The 20,501-nt window shown below is 48.3% G+C and overlaps 1 protein-coding gene and 1 long non-coding RNA gene across 3 annotated transcripts in view; both read right to left on the bottom strand.

Annotated features, from left to right (window-relative positions):
* IL1RAPL2 (interleukin 1 receptor accessory protein like 2) overlaps positions 1 to 20,501 on the bottom strand; it is a 583,205-nt gene that overhangs the window by 521,005 nt on the left and 41,699 nt on the right. The window lies entirely within an intron of this gene.
* LOC138765794 (uncharacterized) lies at positions 12,188 to 20,072 on the bottom strand. Its single transcript, XR_011358635.1, has 3 exons — positions 19,979 to 20,072; positions 19,625 to 19,779; positions 12,188 to 12,407 (listed from the first exon to the last, which is right to left on the bottom strand). It is a non-coding gene; the product is annotated as an uncharacterized lncRNA (long non-coding RNA).

The following is a 20,501-nucleotide window of genomic DNA, read 5'->3' as shown; positions in this document are numbered from 1 at the left end:
AAGGAGCAAGAGTCGGAGTCGGGAGTCGGTCCTGATAAAATTCAGGAGTTGGAGTCGGAGTTGGAGTCGGAGCTGCGGCTTACCGACTCCAAAGCCGTTTAACCCCCCAGCTGTCCGCAGCCCCGCCGGCGCATCTCCCATCGCCGGCCACATCAGCCCATCCCCGGCCGCATCCAGTACCCCGCATCCCCCATCCCCGGCCGCATCCTGCAGCCCGCCGCCGAGCAGGTACTGCATGCTCTCAGCGGCGGGCTGCAGTGAGGCTGCCGGCTCTGGTCCTGCTCAGATCAGCTGAATGGGACCGGAGCCGAAAGCCTCACTGCAACAGCGCCGCCGAGCAGATAATGTAGGCTCTCAGCGGCTGGCTGCAGGATGCGGGCGGCGGCGGGCTGCTGGATGCGGCCGGGGATGGGCTGATGCGGCCGGGGATGGGGGATGCGACGGCGGGGCTGCGTACAGCGGGGGGGGGTTAAAGCACATATTCACAGCAAGATGTCAATTCCGCTGCGAGTATGGGTTATCATAGGGGTGAATGGTACAGGATCCGCAGCGGTTCTCGCTACGAATCCGCAGAAGTGAGACCCGCTGCGGATCCGGTAGGTGTGAAGGCACCCTAAATCTCGCTGCGAGTCTGGCAGGTCCTGGCAGTTTCATCACTACATACTCGCAGTGGTCTGAAAGACTGCTGCGAGTATGTAATTCTGCCGCCCCCTTAACCCCTTCTGCTCCCGCCCCGCTCCGCTGTGTATATACATTACCCCTCCTCGCTGCACGGGGTACCGGCATACTGCTCTCCCGCCCGGCCAATCAGTGTGTTGCCCAGCCGCAGCCACTGATTGGCTGGGCGGGAGAGCAGGATGCCAGGACCCCGTGCAGGAGACAGGTAACGTATATACAGACACAGCAGAGCGGGAGCCGAAGGGGTTAAGGGGAAACCAGAAAAGGGTATAGAGGCAACACTTTACCACTACCGTCTATTTCTTATTAGATGACAAATAAAGAACCTATTTAGCGGCACAACTAAAGTCCTATGCACTCCAGGGCAATTTTTCTGTTGCAAAACTACAACTCAGCAGTACAGTACACAGCGGCAAAAGAGCCACAAGTTGTACATAAGTGCTTTATACCAATCTGTTACCAATCCAGGCTATTTTTATCTGTTTTAGTTGGGCACACTTGTTAATACTAAGGACCATCTGCTATTTGTATTAAAGGGGGGTATATGAGCCTGTATCATGTGCCTACAATCTGTGAACTAGTCTATGTCCTCCAGAAGATCCATGCTGTCCACAAAAGGTAAATCAAGGCTTCCCTCATACTTCAGCAGTAGCAGTTGATTGAGCTGCTGTTCCTTTTACTTCTTCCCCAAAACACTTTACAAAACCAGTCCATCAGCAACCCCTTCTCTCCACATACCATCAGTACCATATTATCAATCAACCACCAGCAGAGTGCCAGCCCATTTAGAATATTTTACTTATTTAAGCTCTACGTCATGAGATAACAATACAGAGTAGGTTTTCTGCTGTGATTAGTCAGACTACTAATATAATACACTGAAAATAGTCACCCTAGAACCAATCTTGTAACTTGTCTACAGTTTGAATAAGAAACTGCCAGACAGCCAGACGGCCAGTAGAAAACAGTTAGTGAGAGTCATGTGACTACCTGCAGCCTAGCTGCCCTGCTAGATCCTGATGCTGACTGATCCAGGAAGCTAAGCAGAGACAGGCCTGGCCACTCCAAGAATGGGAGACCGCAGTGGTGGGAGGAGACCGCAGAGGCAATGGAGACATCACAACTGTTGGGGGAAACATCCCACTTCGATGACGGGTGCTGCAGGAAATGTTTTTGGGTTTTGTTTCTTCTAATTGTATTGTAATTATACCGGAATTTTTTTTTTTCCACTAGTGGTACTGAATTTTAGTATAAATGTATATATATCTTCACACACAAAGATATATATCTGTGTGTGTAGTCACACTGATATGTACGTACACATATATGGGGCATGAGAATCTATATAACAATGAGTTGCAGGACAACAGGTACTATTAACAACTATATATACATATATATTTTACAATATATATATATATATATATTTGCAGATAGTCCACGGCACACCCAAATAACGGTGAAAACTTCAGAATTTATTCACAGCAATTCATGACACAGCACTCCAATGACGCGACGTTTCTGCAGCCTCGCGTCACAATAGAAGATTACAATAGGAAGCAGTACAAAAACACCAATAGGTGAAAGGATACACAGAGTAAATTACAGATGTATATGTATATGGCAAATTGCTGGAATAAATAATGAAAGTTTATGTAGAACAAACAACACCCATAGGAATCAATGCAACGCAGGTTATTGAAAAGTCCTTGAAAACCCCTTTAATTTTTTTGTAGGTGTACATGTTCTTCTCTGGTTTAGGGTGGGTTTACACTACATTTTTGTGATCCGTTTTTTTTTTTTTTTCCATCCTTTTTTTTGCAAAAAACAGATGAAAAACTGGTGAAAAAAAAAGTATGCATTTGTGTGTATCCGTGTTGATCCGCTTTTCCATTGACTTCCTTTATTAAAAAAAAAAAAAAAATCAGTTTTGATCCGCTTTTCCATTGACTTCCTTTATAAAAAAAAAATCCGTTTTGATCAGTTTTTTTTTAGAATGGAAGTCAATGGAAAAATAGATGCACACAAATGCATACGTTTAAAAAAAAAAAAAAAAAAAAAACATAAAAAAACGGATTGCAAAAAAGTAGTGTGATCCAGCTTTTGGGGGACACAGCTCCAGCCCTCCCTTCTGCAGAGCATATGGTAAACTCAGCCCCCACCCTGTGTTTTGCCTGCGTGTCATTGTTATGAGACAAGACTCTTGAGCTGTTTTTCAAGGGTAAGGTCCCGTTCACACAGAGCAAGAGTGGCGGAATTCCGTGGCAGAATTGTCTGCCGCTGAATGCCGCCAGCCTCCGTGTCATAACGATTCTCTATGGGAGGCTCGCGCGCTGCCTCTCTCAGTGCTGAAGAATGAACATGTTCAATATTTAGTGCAGAGAGATGCTGAGCGATGCGGCGTGCGAGCCTCCAATAGAGTGTCATTATGATAGAGAGGCTGGCGGCATTCAGTGGCGGACAATTCTGCCACAGAATTCCACCACTCTTGCTCTGTGAGAATGGGGCCTAAGAGATCATCTTTAGTAAATAGAGTGTTTTAAAAACATGTTTAGAATGAAATTAGCTATCAAATAGAGTTAAAGGCAATCAATCTCCTAAAAATCGCCTATTAACCTATGGAAATGTGCTGCTGCATTACACACCAAACTTCCCACATATATTTTTCTACCCTCCGTCCATAAAACTTATAAGCCGCCAACTCTATACTTTATAAAATTATTGCGCTGTATTCAAATCAGCTCAGAGTAGTCAATCCCTTGGGTGTTCCTCTGCGTCCCCTGGCCGTTCCTTGGCTCTAATCACGCCCCCCTGGGTGAAATTCAAAATGCATAATCACTGTGTCACGCAGGTGTGCCCCGTTCCTCGCCTCACCATGCCTACACTCTCACCATGCCACACATGAGCAGTAGAACGGGTCCAATCCGTGCTGTACTGAGCATGTGCGGCATAGTGAGAATGTAGGCACACTGATGCGAGGAACGGGGCACACCTGCGTAACGTCACAGCAATGATACATTTTGAATTTCCCCCAGACGGCGTGATTACAGCCAAGGAACGGCCAGGGGACGCAGAGGAACGCCCAAGGGACTGTGACTACCAGATAGCAGCTCTTGCCAAGGTGAATATATGGAGCCAATTTTATAAAGTGAGTTTCCGGCTTATAAGTTTTATGTGGGAAGTATGCTGGGTGATACAACAGCACATTTCCATAGGTTAATGGCAATTTTTAGGTGATTGGATGTGCAACATTAAATGGTCACTGTTGTTTCAATCAACTTAAAGGGAACCAAAGTCAGTGGTTAGGCCTAGACTAAGGACTACACTACCCAGCCGGATGCCCTCTGTCTGCTTAGCCGCAGTTATGAGTGGCGGCCGTAGAGCTGGGCTTATAGAGCGGTCATTAAGGGTTACTAACTTCTGCACTGGGCTCCTTCGCTAACCATTTATGACGACACTCAGAGGGCCCGTGCCCCGGATGTTTTAGGACACTAGCAACGCCCCTGGCCTAGACTAAGGGCTACACTACCCAGCCGGATGCCCACCTGATACGAGATCGGCACTCCTTGAGGCTTCGTTCCCACAGAGGAAAACTAGCGGAATTCCGCAGCGGAATTGTCCGCCGCGGAATGCCCTTAGTCTCCCTCTCATAATGGGGAGTCTATGGGAGGCGCGCGCTCCTGATTTGTCCGCGCTGAAGAATGAACTTGCTAGTAGATTATTCTATTAGAGGCAAGTGAGAAAAAAACATACACACAATTTGAATATAAAAAGGCACAAATACCCCAGTAATAGACACTATTCCCTGCCAAGGACTGGCTGGAATTTCACACAAGAGGGGATAGAAATAAATAAAGTGTATATAGAACCATATATATATATATTCTGTGATGTGGTCAAAAAATAAAATATCCTGTAGCCAGAGGCAGAATCCTGCCTGCAGCCACAAAATTGACAGGCAGAGGAAAAAGCCAATGGCTGCTTGCTCTGTCAGTCCATTATGGCTGCTTGCTCTGTCAGTCCACTATAATTAACTATAAGGGTCCATTAAGTGCCCTTATGGATAAAAACATAGGTGCCGGAGCAGACTACCTTCTGCTTAACCCCTCAAGTACTCCAGTGTGTAAAGGCCCTATCCCACGGAACGATTATTGGCCGTACTCGACCGATATCGGCTGTTATGGCCAATAATCGTCCCGTAGAATAGAGGGCAACGATCAGCCGACATCATTCATGTCAGCTGATCATTGCATTGTTTGTCTTTCAAACATGCTGAAAGACAAACGACCAAGATAGCAGCGATCTGCTGCCGGCGCTCCAAGGAATAGGAGCGGCAGCAGCAGACTGCCGCTATCCACTATGGGCTGCCCAGAGGATCTACCGATTACCCGGCATGTCATGTGAGCACCTGCAGACGGCCATTAGAAAACAGTTAGTGAGAGTCATGTGACCACCTGTAGCCTAGCTGCCCTGCTAGATCCTGATGCTGACTGATCCAGGAAGCTAAGCAGAGACAGGCCCGGCCACTCCAAGAATGGGAGACCACAGTGGTGGGAGGAGACCGCAGTGGTGGGAGGAGACCACAGAGGCGAAGGAGACACCACGGCTGTTGGGGGAAACATCCCACTTCGATGACGGGTGCTGCAGGAAATGTTTTTGGTTTTTGTATTGTAATTGTACAGTATTGTTTTTTTCCCACTAGTGGTATTGAATTAAAAAAAAAGGAAATTTTTTGTTTTATATATATATATATATATATATATATATACACACACACACACACACATATATACACACACACATACATATATACATGTATGTATATATAAATATAAAGGATGCACAGAGTAAATTACAGATGTATATGTATATGGCAAATTGCTGGAATAAAATAGTATTAGAAAAAATAGATTATTCTACTAGAGACAAGTGAGAAAAAAAAACATGTACACAATTTGAATATAAAGGCACAAATACCCCAGTAATAGACCCTATTCCCCGCCAAGGACTGGCTGGAATTTCACACTGTCTCATAGCAGAAAACTGTAAGGGCCCCCCTTCGCACAAGACAAAGCACTGCATATATATATATATATATATATATATATATATATATATATATATTATATTCCGTTATGTGGCCAAAAAATAAAATCTCCTGCCTGCAGCCAAAAAATTGACAGGCAGAGCAGAGAGCCAATGGCTGATCGTTGCCTTGTTTGTCTTTCAAACATGTTGAAAGACAAACGACCAAGATAGCAGCGATCTGCTGCCGTCGTTCCATGGAATAGGAGCGGCAGCAGCAGACTGCCGCTATCCTCTATGGGCTGCCCAGATAATCTAGTGATTAGCTGGACAGCGCCCCCGCAACCCCCTCTGCACTCACCCACTCACTGCTGCCGCGTGGAAAACTGATCAGTTTTTTTTTTTATAATTGAAGTCAATGGAAAGACGGATCAAAACGGATGCACACAAATGCATCCTTTTTTTTCATCAGTTTTTTTGCAAAAAAAAAACAAAACAGATTTATGGTGCGTTCACACCTACAGGATCTGCAGCTGAGTTTCTGCAGCAGATTTTATTTAAATAACTTAACACAGCATCAGATCTGCTGCAGATCCTGTAGGTGTGAACGCACCCTTAAGAAACGGACTGCAAATACGTAGTGTGAACCCAGCCTTTGGGGGACACAGCTCAGGCCCTCTCTTCTGCAGAGCATAAGGTAAACTCAGCCCCCACCCAGTGTTTTGCCTGCATCTTATTGTTACAAGACACAAGACTCTTGAGCTGTTTTTCCAGTGTAAGGCCCCATTCACACGTCCGTGTCAGTTTTTACTGTCAGGAAATCTTGATCAGGAGACCTCAAATGTCATCAGGATAGTATCAGGATTTCCTGACAGTAATCCGTTTTTACCATCAGGAAAAACCTTCAGGATTTCCTGATGAGAAAAAAAAAATAGTTCTTAATATGGTCTAGTATGCCAACATAAGGGATGATGGGAGTTGTACTTCTGCAACCTGGATGGCCACAGGCTGCAGAACTACAACTCCCATCATGGCCTGTCAGCAGAGGCATGATGGGAGTTGTACTTCTGCAACCTGGATGGCCACAGGCAGCAGGAGTACAACTCCCATCATGGCCTGCATGCGGTCGGGGGGGGGGGGGGTGGATGCTGTCCGGGGCAGGGGGGGGAAGCTGAACGGTCCGGGGGGGGGGGCGTAGTTGGTGGAAGCTGTCCGGGGGCGGGGGTCGTGGCGCCGGGGGGGAGGCCTGTGCTGCCGCTGCCTGTGCGGTGGGGAGGTAGGGGTCCCAGTGGTTGCGGGGGCCGGCCAGCTCTCACTTATCCGGAATCATGGGCACTTTCCTGATGTACTTCAGGAAAGTGCCCGTGATTCCGGCGCTCCCATAGACTTCTATGGGAGCTTCCGGGCCGGAATTCCGGATAAAAATAGGACATGTCCTATTTTTTCCGGATCTATTTTCCGGAACAGACACCCTTCCGGAAAAATCCGGAAGGGTGTCCGTGACTAATTAAAGTGTATGGGTCCGGAAATCCGTCTGGATTTCCTGATAGGAAATCCGGATGGTTTTTCCGGATGTGTGAAGGGGGCCTTAGGGAGCATCTTTAGTAAAGTGTTTTATAAACATGTTTAAAATGAAATTAGCTATCAAATAGAGTTGAAGACAATCAATCTCCTAAAAATCACCTATTAACCTATGGAAATGTGCTGCTGCATCACCCACCAACCTTCCCACATATATTAGTCATCTGGGCGTGAGCTGCTATCTGGTAGTCACGGTCCCTTGGGTGTTCCTCTGCGTCCACAGGGTGTTCCTTGGCTGTAATCACTGCCTGTCCGTGTATGAGAACTGTGGATGTCTATATAGAGTGTGCAAGTGTATGTGTGGAAAGTGTGTGTATATATGTAAGGTGCACAGTGCGTGTATTGTACATGTAAAAATGTATAAATGCATGTACAGTATATGATATTTGTGCAGTAAGTCTATGCATGTACAGTAATTTCATATGATGTATGTATATGTGAACATGTACAGTATGTGTATATGATCTATGTATATGGTTTGTTTGGGGGGGGGGGGCCGGGTCGGGTAGTGTGTGTTTGGGGGGGGGGATGGTGGCCAGGTGGGGTAGTGTGTGTTGGGGGGGGGGGGATTGGTGGCCAGGTGGAGTAGTGTGTGTTTGGTAGAGGGGGGGGGGGGGTAGGGGGGGATGGCCGCCAGGTTAGGTAGTGTGTATGTGTTGATACTATATGTTAAGCTGTGTAATAGAGCGGCTTAACATAAAGTATAGCACAGAGAACACAGCCGGCGGCTAACTGGATAGCCAGCCATTCCCAAACAAATGTTTAAGCAGCACCAGTGATGCAATATGAGAGTCAGAGGGCTTGTCTTACCGGACCGGACCTGGGTCCGTAATAGGATATCCAGAAAAAACGTAGAGGAGACAGCACATCCAAAAGAAGTCTTCACTTTAATCACACCAGTGCAACGTTTCGGCTACATAACCAGCCTTTCTCAAGCAGTGATACAAAATACTCACAAGTGCCCAGTATAAATACATGTGTGCATAATCAATGTTAATCAATCAAGTACTTTACAAACGTAAACAGAAAAAAAAAAAAAAGGGATATCCAAAAACATCTAGTGTAGTATACAAAATGTCCAGTGGATCAATGTGAGAAAAAATTATCAGTGATCATAAGTGTCCCAAGCGCAGTGTACATGTAAGTCATGTCCCTGTCATTAATGAGGGATGGAAGAATGTGTATCATACAAGTGTAGGTAATTAAAACAAATGTAAAAAATCAATCAGGTGGTGTAATACATACATGATGCTGATGTCTGAGAACCCACATGGAGGATGACAAGTCCTGAGGGGCCCGCGGCGCCCGCCGATGACGTCACACGCCGCACACGCTCAGGAGACGACGCCAATCCAGTCACATGACCGGTACCAATGTCACGTGACGGCCGCACTCCAAAGCGCATGCGCAGTACAACAACCAGCGAGCAGGGGTGCAGGCCCATCCGGGATCGTCATCATCTAAAACGCTGCCATGATGGAAAAGGGCAATTTGCCCCTCCACCATGGAAAGGTAGTAGAGTATATTGGATGAACATATAGAAGACTAAAGGTTAACTGGAATATAAAAAAGGACATATGGGCAAGGATAATGGGCTTCAAATACAAAGTGGTACCTATATGACTAATATGTATGTTAATACACACAATATACTGATTCCCAGTGGCGTAGCCACCGTGGTCGCGGGGGTCGCCGCCGCGACCGGGCCCGCCACAAGGGGGGCCCGCGGGGCCCCCCGATCAATCACTCTTGTGACCGCAAGCATTGTTTTGCTTGCGGTCACAAGAGTCCGGCTCCGTCTTCCCCCGGCTGCTGCGCGGCTGCCGGGGGTGTCGCGTCTTACCCCCGGCAGCGCGCGCATCCCAGAACTCCCTGCGCGCCTTGGGCCCTGACTTCCGGTTCCGGCGCGCAGGGAGTTCTGGGATGCGCGCGCTGCCGGGGATAAGACGCGACACCCCCGGCAGCCGCGCAGCAGTCGGGGACAGACCAGGAGGAGTGAGGATCAACGTGGGAGCGCGATGTCAGGTGAGTTAAGTTTTGTTTTTTTTATCAGCATGTACGGGTGGGGGGAAAGGAGGGGGGCATCTATGAGGGTGGGGGGAAAGGAGGGGGCCATCTATGAGGGTGGGGGGAAAGAGGGGGGGTCATCTATGAGGGTGGGGGGGAAGGAGGGGGCCATCTATGAGGGTGGGGGGAAAGGAGGGGGCCATCTATGAGGGTGGGGGGGAAGGAGGGGGGCATCTATGAGGGTGGGGGGAAAGGAGGGGGCCATCTATGAGGGTGGGGGGAAAGAGGGGGGCCATCTATGAGGGTGGGGGGAAAGAGGGGGGCCATCTATGAGGGTGGGGGGGAAGGAGGGGGGCATCTATGAGGGTGGGGGAGAAGGAGGGGGGCATCTATGAGGGTGGGGGGAAGAGGGGGCCATTTATGAGGGTGGGGGGAAAGAGGGGGGCCATCTATGAGGGTGGGGGGAAAGAGGGGGCCATCTATGAGGGTGGGGGGAAGGAGGGGGCCATCTATGAGGGTGGGGGGAAAGAGGGGCCATCTATGAGGGTGGGGGGAAAGAGGGGGGCATCTATGAGGGTGGGGGGGGAAGGGGACCATCTATAAGGGAGGGAGGAAGGGGACCATCTATAAGGGAGGGGGGGAAGGGGACCATCTATAAGGGAGGGAGGAAGGGGACCATCTATAAAGGGGGGGAAAGGGGACCATCTATAAGGGGGGGGGGAAGGGGACCATCTATAAGGGAGGGGGGGGAAGGGGACCATCTATAAGGGAGGGGGGGGAAGGGGACCATCTATAAGGGAGGGGGGGGAAGGGGACCATCTATAAGGGAGGGGGGGGAAGGGGACCATCTATAAGGGAGGGGGGGGGGGAAGGGGACCATCTATAAGGGAGGGGGGGGGAAGGTGACCATCTATAAGGGAGGGTGGGGGGAGAGGGGGCCATCTATAAGGGAGGGTGGGGGGAGAGGGGACCATCCATAAGGGAGGGTGAGGAGAGAGGGGGCCATCTATAAGGGAGGGGGTATAGGGGGCCATCTATAAGGGAGGGGGTAGAGGGGGCCATCTATAAGGGAGGGGGTAGAGGGGGCCATCTATAAGGGAGGGGGTAGAGGGGGCCATCTATAAGGGAGGGGGTAGAGGGGGCCATCTATAAGGGAGGGGGTAGAGGGGGCCATCTATAAGGGAGGGGGCCATCTATTTGGGGGGGCAACATAGGGGGAGAGGGAATACACAGAGGGGGGCATATATTATTAGGAGGTCACATAGAGTCAGGGCTACCCACTAAATGAGGGTGTAAAGGGGACAGTACAGATGTGCAGTGTGTAGAGAGATGGAGATGGTGTCAGAGTGTGGAGCCTAATATGTCTGTCTGGCAGATTCTGTGGATTCGTGGCTCGGAGAAGTTCTCATAACGGCCCAGGACGGATGGAGAAGATGATGAAAAGGAAAGAACTCCGATCAGAAAAGACGTCTCCTGTGAGTCACCTGATATAACTGCACTGTAATGTATATGGTGTATAGAGCCTGTGTAGAGCTGGGGCCACCTCTATATGACTGGATGAGGTGATTTAGTGTACTGGATTTGGTCAGTAACAATATGGTGGTGATGGTAGTGGTTGTGGTGTGGCGGTAATGTTTCCTCCCTATATACTGGTATTACTGGTAATATTGGTCTCAGTATACAGGATTTGGTCGGTAACAGTATGGCGGTAATAGGTAATATCTGTCTTGGTGTGTGTGTGTGTATATATATATATATATATATATATACATACAGTGGTACCTTGGTTTAAGAGTAACTTCGTTTAAGAGCGTTTTGGTTTAAGAGCTCACAGTTTTTCAAAATTGTGACTTGGTTTAAGAACATTGCTTTGGTTTAAGAACTTCCTGTATCGGGTGGGAGCGCGAGTGGAGAAGGGGCATGGCCTGCATAGCGGGGTCTACAGCACTGTACTCTAAACACCTTCCAAATCATAGCAGATCCCCTTCAGGCTGGGGCTTACATCAGGGGACAGGACTGTGGGGGGGGGGGTAATCTCTCCATAGCTGTAACCCCTCTCTCCCCGGACAGAGAGTGCTGCATGTATGTGCCCACATCTGTACTGCTCATTCCTTCATGCTCCCTGCAGTCTCTGTCAGCCCTTGTGTTTCCCATCCTCTCCATTACTGTACAGTACAGAATAATAAATATATTTGGGGTGCGGAACCAATTGTCTGCATTTACATGATTTCTTATAGGAAAATTTGCTTTGGTTTAAGAGTGGATTTGGATTACAAGCACGGTCCTGGAACGAATTATGCTCATAATCCAAGGCACCACTGTGTGTGTATATCTATATATATATATATATATATATATATATATATATATATATATATATATATATACACAAACACACACAACAATAGCATCACTTGGTCGTGAAAGGAGGGGGGGGGGGCCCAAGTTGGCCTCTCGCACCAGGGCCCAGGAGACATTAGCTACGCCCCTGCTGATTCCCTAACCATAGAACATACAGTATACATTAAATAAGTGTTAAGGATGGACCTGGAGTACGTAGGAGGCTTGGCAGGGCCAAAGAGTGCCTGATTTGTATACCTACATTGGGTCATGGGGACCCTGGGTAATGAGTAAGGGAGCTAACCCTGGGCATATAGACATGTCACAGTGCTAGATAAGCCCCGCGACCATCAATGTCCAGGATACCAACTTCAGAGCACCACACATTGTGCATGTGTCCTGGGTCTGTAATATGGCTCAACCGTCCTCAGTGAACCCCAACGTCGCCCATCAGGCACAGGCCCACCTCCAAAATACCGTACTATCGGACCCTGCACGTAGGCAGAACCAGAGTGAGATACCAGAAATTAATGGAGTACCAGAAGGGTAGGGAAAAGTGGGTCATTTATTGAAGGCATATATGTTCACCCATATATCCAGACACGAACCATACTAGAGCCCCAAGTCATAAAAAATTGGAAACAACATGGCACTAGAAAATAATAAGGCGTCATAAAAAAACATATATAGCAGGAGCAAATTCCATGTGTGGATTCTGGAGCATGCGTGCAGTAGCTTCAGATTGAGAAAAAGTCCATAATCATCCTGAAATCTGTCTGTAAAAATGCAAGGGAAAGGACACGTTATAAGCATAATACAATGATGAATATAATGAGTATAGATAAGTATAATATTACTCTTAAGATAACAAAGTCCTATGAAAAAAATAAAAATTTTTGTTGTAAGCATAAGAGATGTAAACAAATAGAGTATAATGTATCAAGTGCACACTACCAGCCATGGATGCACAGGAGATATAGCCACTAGGAATCTCAGTGGAGACGTCAGAAATAAAAAGTAAGAAGAAACAGAAAAAGAAAACGAAGATAGTCTCAGCGACCGGTGGCGAGGCCTAATTTGAAATCAATATTTATACCATTGGGCGTCAGGCTGTCTAGTTCAGCGTTTCCCAACCGGGGTGCCGCGGCACACTGGTGTGCCGTGAGAACCCGCCAGCTGTGCCGCGGGATCCGCGGGTCGGAAATTAGAAACTGTCCCTTTAATATCCCTAGAAGCTGCGGCCGCGCAGCTTCTAGGGATATGCCGATGGATTGATGTTGTGAGCGGGCGAAACATTCAATCGCGCACAATGTCAGAGCAGGACCTGTCAGCGTCCTGCTCTGACATTGACTCCCATAGGCCGCGGCACTTCATGCCAGCAGCCTATGGGAGGCCGGGACGTGACCTCTCCGGCAGGCGTGATGATGTGACGTCATCACGCCTGCCGGAGGTTCAGTCGCCGCGGCTCACAGGACGGAGCCTGAAGAGGAGGGAGAACACACAGCGCCGATTAGGTGAGTATGATGGTTTGTTGTTTTGTTTTTTTTAAAACTATTGGTGCATATTCTCATACTGCAGGGGGCATTATATGGGGGCATACTGCAGGGGGCATTATATGGGGGGCATACTGCAAGGGGCATTATATGGGGGCATACTGCAGGGGACATTAATATATGGGGGCATACTGCAGGGGGCATTAATATATGGGGGCATACTGCAGGGGGCATTATATGGGGGCATACTGCAGGGGGCATTATATGGGGGCATACTGCAGGGGGCATTAATATATGGGGGCATACTGCAGGGGGCATTATATGGGGGCATACTGCAGGGGGCATTATATGGGGGCATACTGCAGGGGACATTAATATATGGGGGCATACTGCAGGGGGCATTAATATATGGGGGCATACTGCAGGGGGCATTATATGGGGGCATACTGCAGGGGGCATTATATGGGGGCATACTGCAGGGGACATTAATATATGGGGGCATACTGCAGAGGGCATTATTAATATATGGGGGCATACTGCAGGGGGCATTATATGGGGGGCATACTGCAGAGGGCATTATTAATATATGGGGGCATACTGCAGGGGGCATTATATGGGGGGCATACTGCAAGGGGCATTATATGGGGGCATACTGCAGGGGACATTAATATATGGGGGCATACTGCAGGGGGCATTAATATATGGGGGCATACTGCAGGGGGCATTATATGGGGGCATACTGCAGGGGGCATTATATGGGGGCATACTGCAGGGGGCATTAATATATGGGGGCATACTGCAGGGGGCATTATATGGGGGCATACTGCAGGGGGCATTATATGGGGGCATACTGCAGGGGGCATTATATGGGGGCATACTGCAGGGGGCATTAATATATGGGGGCATACTGCAGGGGGCATTAATATATGGGGGCATACTGCAGGGGGCATTATATGGGGGCATACTGCAGGGGGCATTATATGGGGCATACTGCAGGGGGCATTAATATATGGGGGCATACTGCAGAGGGCATTATTAATATATGGGGGCATACTGCAGAGGGCATTATTAATATATGGGGGCATACTGCAGGGGGCATTATTATATAGGGGCATACTGCAGGGGGCATTATTATTATTATATGGGGGCATACTGCAGAGGGCATTATTATTATATGGGGGCATACTGCAGGGGGCATTATTATTATATGGGGGCATACTGCAGGGGGCATTATTATTATATGGGGCATACTGCAGGGGGCATTATTATTATTATATGGGGGCATACTGCAGGGGGCATTATTATTATATGGGGCATACTGCAGGGGGCATGATTACTGTATGAGGGCAAAGCAGGGGGCACTTGTACTCTGGCCTCATGGCCATAGTACGTCTCATTGTACCCCTTTATACTGCAGTTATATGAGCCACATAATTATCAGCACCATATACTGTGGCTATACAGTGCACATCACCACAGTATATGGTGCTGATAATTATGTGCTCATATACGTGGCACTGTATGTATGAGGTTACATGGGATTGTATATATGAGGGGGTTATCCTTTTTTATTTCACTTTTTTAAAATGAATAATTTATTGAAAGGATCTCTGCCCGGCATATGTCACTCTTGAGGGCTTAAAAAGCAGCTCTTGTGGTGATAAGAAGCTGATTTAAAACCCCCAAGAGTGAACTCCGTGAACTATATGTATAACATGTCCTGTTTTAGTGTCATTTTGTGCCATTTTGGTTGGTGGTGTGCCCCGGGATTTTTTAAGTATAAAAAGTGTGCCGCGGCTCAAAAAAGGTTGAAAATCACTGGTCTAGTTTATGAATCCATTCCAGTTCACATTTTTTGAGTCTCCTCACTCGATCCCCACCCCTGCGTAGTTTAGGTATATGGTCAACAATAGCAAACCTCAGGTATTTTTCAGTGTGATTATGTTCCAGAAAGTGCTTAGGCACCGGAAGTTCGCACTTCTGGGTACGAATTGTGGACTTATGTTGGTTAAGGCGGATTCTACATTGTCCTGTGGTTTCGCCCACATACAACAAATTACATGGGCACTGTAAAAAATATATAGTGAAGTCGCTTCTACAAGTAAGAAAATGTTTGATAGGGTAATGTTGACCCGTTTTGGGATGTACAAATGTACTCCCTTTCATCATTTGGTTGCAGTGGCTGCAGCCAAGACATGAAAAGCAACCCTTCTTGGATGTACCAAGATGGGTTTGTGTAGTCAGTGCATTGACTTTAGGTCCCAAATCAGCCTTGACCAGTCTGTCCCTGAGGTTCCGGGGCCGTCGGTAGGCCATGATGGGTGGGGTAGACAATTCTGGAATGTGTGGGAAAGCTCTGGATAACGTGCCCCATTCACGACGAATGATTTTGGCAACCCTGTTGCTCTGAGACCCATATGTACTGACAAATGCTATTCTGGGAGCTTTGTTTGTGATATTCTTAGGTCTGAGTAGATCAATCCTGTTAAGTGGGTCAACTTTGTCTCTTTGTTGATTAATGATACGTGTGGGATAACCCCTAGCAGAGAATTTTTGACACATCCTGTCCAATTGTGTGTTACATGTAATGGGGTCCTGAACAATTCTCTTGACCCGCAAAAGTTGACTGTAGGGCAGTGACTCTATCATGGCTCGTGGATGGTGGCTATCGAACTGTAGTAAAGTGTTACGATCTGTGGGTTTAACGTGTAGATCGCTGGACAATCTGTCACCATGGATAAAGATGGTGGTGTCGAGGAAGTTGAGTTTGGTCGTAGAATGTTCCTTGGTGAACTTGATGTCTGCATCTATCTGATTAAGAAAGTCAAAAAACTCCTCTAGTTGTGTCTCTGATAGCCAGCCATGTTCTCTGTGCTGCCCCCAGCCCCCTAGTGTCACCTCGGCCTCGCGCACTGTCCGCTCCCAGCGACACCAAATTCAAATAGCCGGCACACAGCGATCGCTAGTGGCATCTAACCACTCCTGAGCCGCTCCATATGCAGCAGGGGTCTGCTACATATGGAGCGGCCCCCACTGTTAAAGTACTATAGATAAATGTCCAGCAGCACAGATATGGTAGTCAATCAAGCAATGTAATGCATTAATATGCAGTGGGTGCACGCCTCAGCTTACTGGACCCAGGTAGGTATCAAATCCAGAAAAAAATGTATGGAGACAGCACCTCAGAAAAAAGTGAGGAGTTTATTTACACCAATGCAACGTTTCAGCAAATTTTCAGCCTCTCTCAAGTCTCAAGCTTCAGAAAGGCCGTAAATTTGCTGAAACGTTGCATTGGTGTGAATAAACTCCTCACTTTTTGCTGTCTCCATACATTTCCCCCCCACTGTTAAACACTGCAGCCCACGATCCAGCAGGCAGCAGGTTATTTAACAATTGCCCACCCGGTCCCCCATCTCAAGGTCCTCCAGCACAACCCCCTCCCCACCCCCCTCTCCCGAGACCCACCGATGCTGCAGTCCATGTCTGCCGGTACAGTGGATCTGGTCCGGCACTTGGGGGCGGGGGGTGGGTCTTGTCAGGGGGCTGCTGCAACTGCCAGTATATCTCCTTTAAAGGTAGCTTCACACATACCGAGTCGGGTAGGTCCTGGCAGATCACTTTCACTACATCGGTCTGAACGACTGCTGCGTGTATGTAATTCTGCCGGCCGCTTAACCCCGTCAGCTGCCGCCCGGCTCCCGCTCTGTATACATTACCTGTCCTCGCTGCACTCCCGCTCAGCCAATAAGTGAGTTGCCCTGTCGCAGTAACTGATTGGCCGGGCGGGAGAGCAGTACGCCGGGACCCCGTGCAACGAGGAGAGGTATGTATACAGCGGAGTGGGAGCGGGAGCCGGGCGGCAGCTAAAGGAGTTAAGCGGCCGGCAGAACTACATACACGCAGCGGTCGTTCAGAACGTTGTGTGTATGTAATGAAAGTGATCTGCCAGGACCTAGCCGATTCGCAGCGTTATTAACGCTGCGAGTCGGTACGTGTGAAGCTACCCTTACACTACAGCTCCCAGCATACCCCCTTGTGCACGAGGCGGCATGCTGGGAGTTGTAGTGCAGAAGGAGGTATGCTGGGAGCAGCCTTCCAATAGAACAACAACTCCCAGCATACCTCCTTGTGCACTACAACTCCCAACATACTTTTTGTGCACAAAGGGGTATGCTGGGAGTTGTCGTGCAAAAGAAGGTATAATGGGAGTTGTGTTGGGAGGCTACTGCTGCAAAACTGCAACTCACAGCAAACCTCGTTGTGCACTACAACTCACAGCATACCTTCCTGTGCACTACAACTCACAGTTTACTACCTTTTTTACTACAACTCACAGCATACCTCCTTGTGCAGAAGGCGGTATGCTGGGAGTTGTTGTACACAAGGAGGCACGCTGGGAGTTATTGTACACAAGGAGGCACGCTGGGAGTTGCAGTTCTGCCGCAGTAGCCTCTCAACACAACAACTCCCAGCATACCTCCTTGTGCACAACAACTCCTAGCATCATAGTCGCAGGTGGAGGGGGGGGTGCATTATATTTGCATTTTTAAGCATTTTTTTTCCAAACTTTAATAAGTATCAAAGTGGTATCGAGTATTGAAATAAAATAAACTGGTATCCGTATCGAACTCAAAATTCTGGTATGATGACATCCCTACAGTGTGTGTGTGTGTGGGGGGGGGGGGGGGGGGGGGGGGGTAGTGTGTTTGTGTAATGCTAAGTTTACACAGAGCGATAATTGGCCCGATCGAACGATTAACGTTTTCGAAGTAACAATTTTTTTTTCATAACGATCAGCGTTTAGACGGTTTGATATATCGTACGGAAAAATCGTTTTGCGATCGCGCGCCCACAGCCTGGCCCCCCGCTTAACCGCAGCCCCCTGCACCACCTTGATCGCCACCCCCACCGCTCCGATCGCCCCCCCCCCCCGCTTGCCACTCCAATTGCCACCCCCGCCGCCGCTCCGATCGCCACCCCTACCGCTCCGATCGCCCCCCCACTACCACTCCAATCGCGCCACCCCCCCCACCCCCGCCGCCACGGCCACGTGCATACGTAACCTGCTCCGCGTAGCAGGTCTTCGAAATCCCCGGCTCCCCTCTTCAGCGCATTGATTGGCTGAAGAGGGGAGCCGGGAATTTCAGCCAATCAGTGCTCCTCTTCAGCAGTGATTGGCTGAAGAGGAGCAGCTTACAATTTCCTGGCTCCCCTCTTCAGCCAATCAATGCAAGGCAGCACTGATTGGCTGAAGAGGAGCCGTTTGAAATTCCTGGCTCCCCTCTTCAGCCAATCAATGCAAGGCAGGTGGAGTCTTTGCAGGGGGCTGCTACAACTGCCAGTATATTTCCTTTAAAGGTAGCTTCACACGTACCAAAGTACCATTATGGTGCGTTTACACAGGCAGATTTATCTGACAGATTTTTGAAGCCAAAGACAGGAACAGACCATAAACAGGGAACGGGTCATAAAGGAAAGACTGAGCTTTCTCCTTTTTTCAAATCCATTCCTGGCTTTGGCTTCCAAAATCTGTCAGATAAATCTGCCTGTGTAAACGCACCATTAGTCAGGTGGGGTAGTGTGTTGCAGGCAGAGGGGGGAACTTTATTACTATGGTGGGTACAGCATGTGCGTTATTACTATGGGGGGAACACAGCAAGAAAATATCCTTCAAAATGCTTTGCTTTTACTTGGCAGTTTTTTACAATAGACAGTTTCACAAAGTTGCAGAAACATTTATATCACCCATAGTGCTCATTCGGCGGACTTCTTTAACTGGTGGATCAACTCTGTTCCTCCTGGAGTTTGCAGGCGTGCAATCACACAGCTGAATGGATGTTTCAGGAGCAGATTACAAACTTCAGGAGAAGCAGAGTTGATCCACCAGTTAAATAAGTCCACCGAATGAGCACTATGGGTGAGATATATATATATATTACTTCAATTTTGTGAAACTGTCTATTGTGAAAAATTTCCAAGTAAAAGCATTTCTAAGAAGATTTGTTTCTGAGCGTGGGGGCTTGCTATATTGACTGAATCAGAGACAAGAGCCTCCTACTAAACACCTGCTGATCCCAGGTGCACTCAGCTAATTGTTATATTGTGAAGGGGCACAGCAAGGGGCATTACTACTATATTGGGGAACACTGGCCTAGGAGATAGGAGCTAGGGCAGACCTCCCAGAGGCTGTGTGTACAAGGGGTGCTGTGAAGGAGCTGCCTGGGTTACTCTTGCAGTGGTGTGCACCGCTAATGGTGACAGTGACCCTGACAGGAGCCCAGGGCGGGTGTCTCCCTCTGTCTGCTTAGCCACAGTTATTATGAGTGGCGGCCGTAGAGCTGGGCTAATAAAGCGGTCATTAAGGGTTACAAACTTCTGCACTGGGCTCCTTCGCTAACAGTTTATGACGACACTCAGAGGGCCCGTGCCCCGGATGTTTTAGCACCCTAGCAACGCCCCTGGCCCAGACTAAGGGCTACACTACCCAGCCGGATGCCCACCTGATACGAGATCAGCACTCCTTTACTGAGCATAACTTACTGCTCAGGGATTGTGTGGCCAGGGCTGCATGGACCATCACTGGATTGTTTGTGCAGCCCCTTACTCCCATCATTAATCAGTCGCACATCCCTTACTGCACAGGACGGTGTGCGGCCTATGAAGAGGATTTACAAACAGGTCAAAAACCAGCAATTACAGCTTAACAATAACATCTCAAGCTGTTTACAAGCTGACTTATTGATTGCTGAGGCATGGCATCCCACTCACCCCAGCCTTCAGGTCATTGAGTTTCTGGGGTACAGAGTTAGGAGCCTCTATTTAGACTGACAGTTTTCTGGCCTTTAAGAACTAACCTACTATCCATACTGCGGTCTGGAGACAGTTCTTTCCTGTGTCTATGTGTGCACCCAGACAGCACAGCAGTAGAGCAGTGAGAGTCATGTGAGCACCTGCAGGCGGCCAGTAGAAAACAGTTAGTGAGAGTCATGTGACTACCTGCAGCCTAGCTGCCCTGCTAGATCCTGATGCTGACTGATCCAGGAAGCTAAGCAGAGACAGGCCCGGCCACTCCAAGAATGGGAGACCGCAGTGGTGGGAGGAGACCGCAGTGGCGAAGGAGACACCACGGCTGTTGGGGGAAACATCCCACTTCGATGACGGGTGCTGCAGGAAATGTTTTTGGTTTTTGCTTCCTCTAATTGTGTTGTAATTATACCGGAAATGTTTTTTTCCCACTAATTGTATTGAATTTTAATATATGTGTGTGTGTGTATATATATATATTATATATCTTCTCACACAAAGATATATATCTGTGTGTATATCTGAGCATGAGAATCTATATAACATTGAGTTGCAGGACACCAGGTTCTATTA

This window comes from Dendropsophus ebraccatus, chromosome 10 (assembly GCF_027789765.1).
Source record: "Dendropsophus ebraccatus isolate aDenEbr1 chromosome 10, aDenEbr1.pat, whole genome shotgun sequence".
NCBI lineage: Eukaryota > Metazoa > Chordata > Amphibia > Anura > Hylidae > Dendropsophus > Dendropsophus ebraccatus.
Note: the sequence above shows the minus strand (reverse complement) of the source record. Positions and strands in the feature narration are given on the sequence as shown.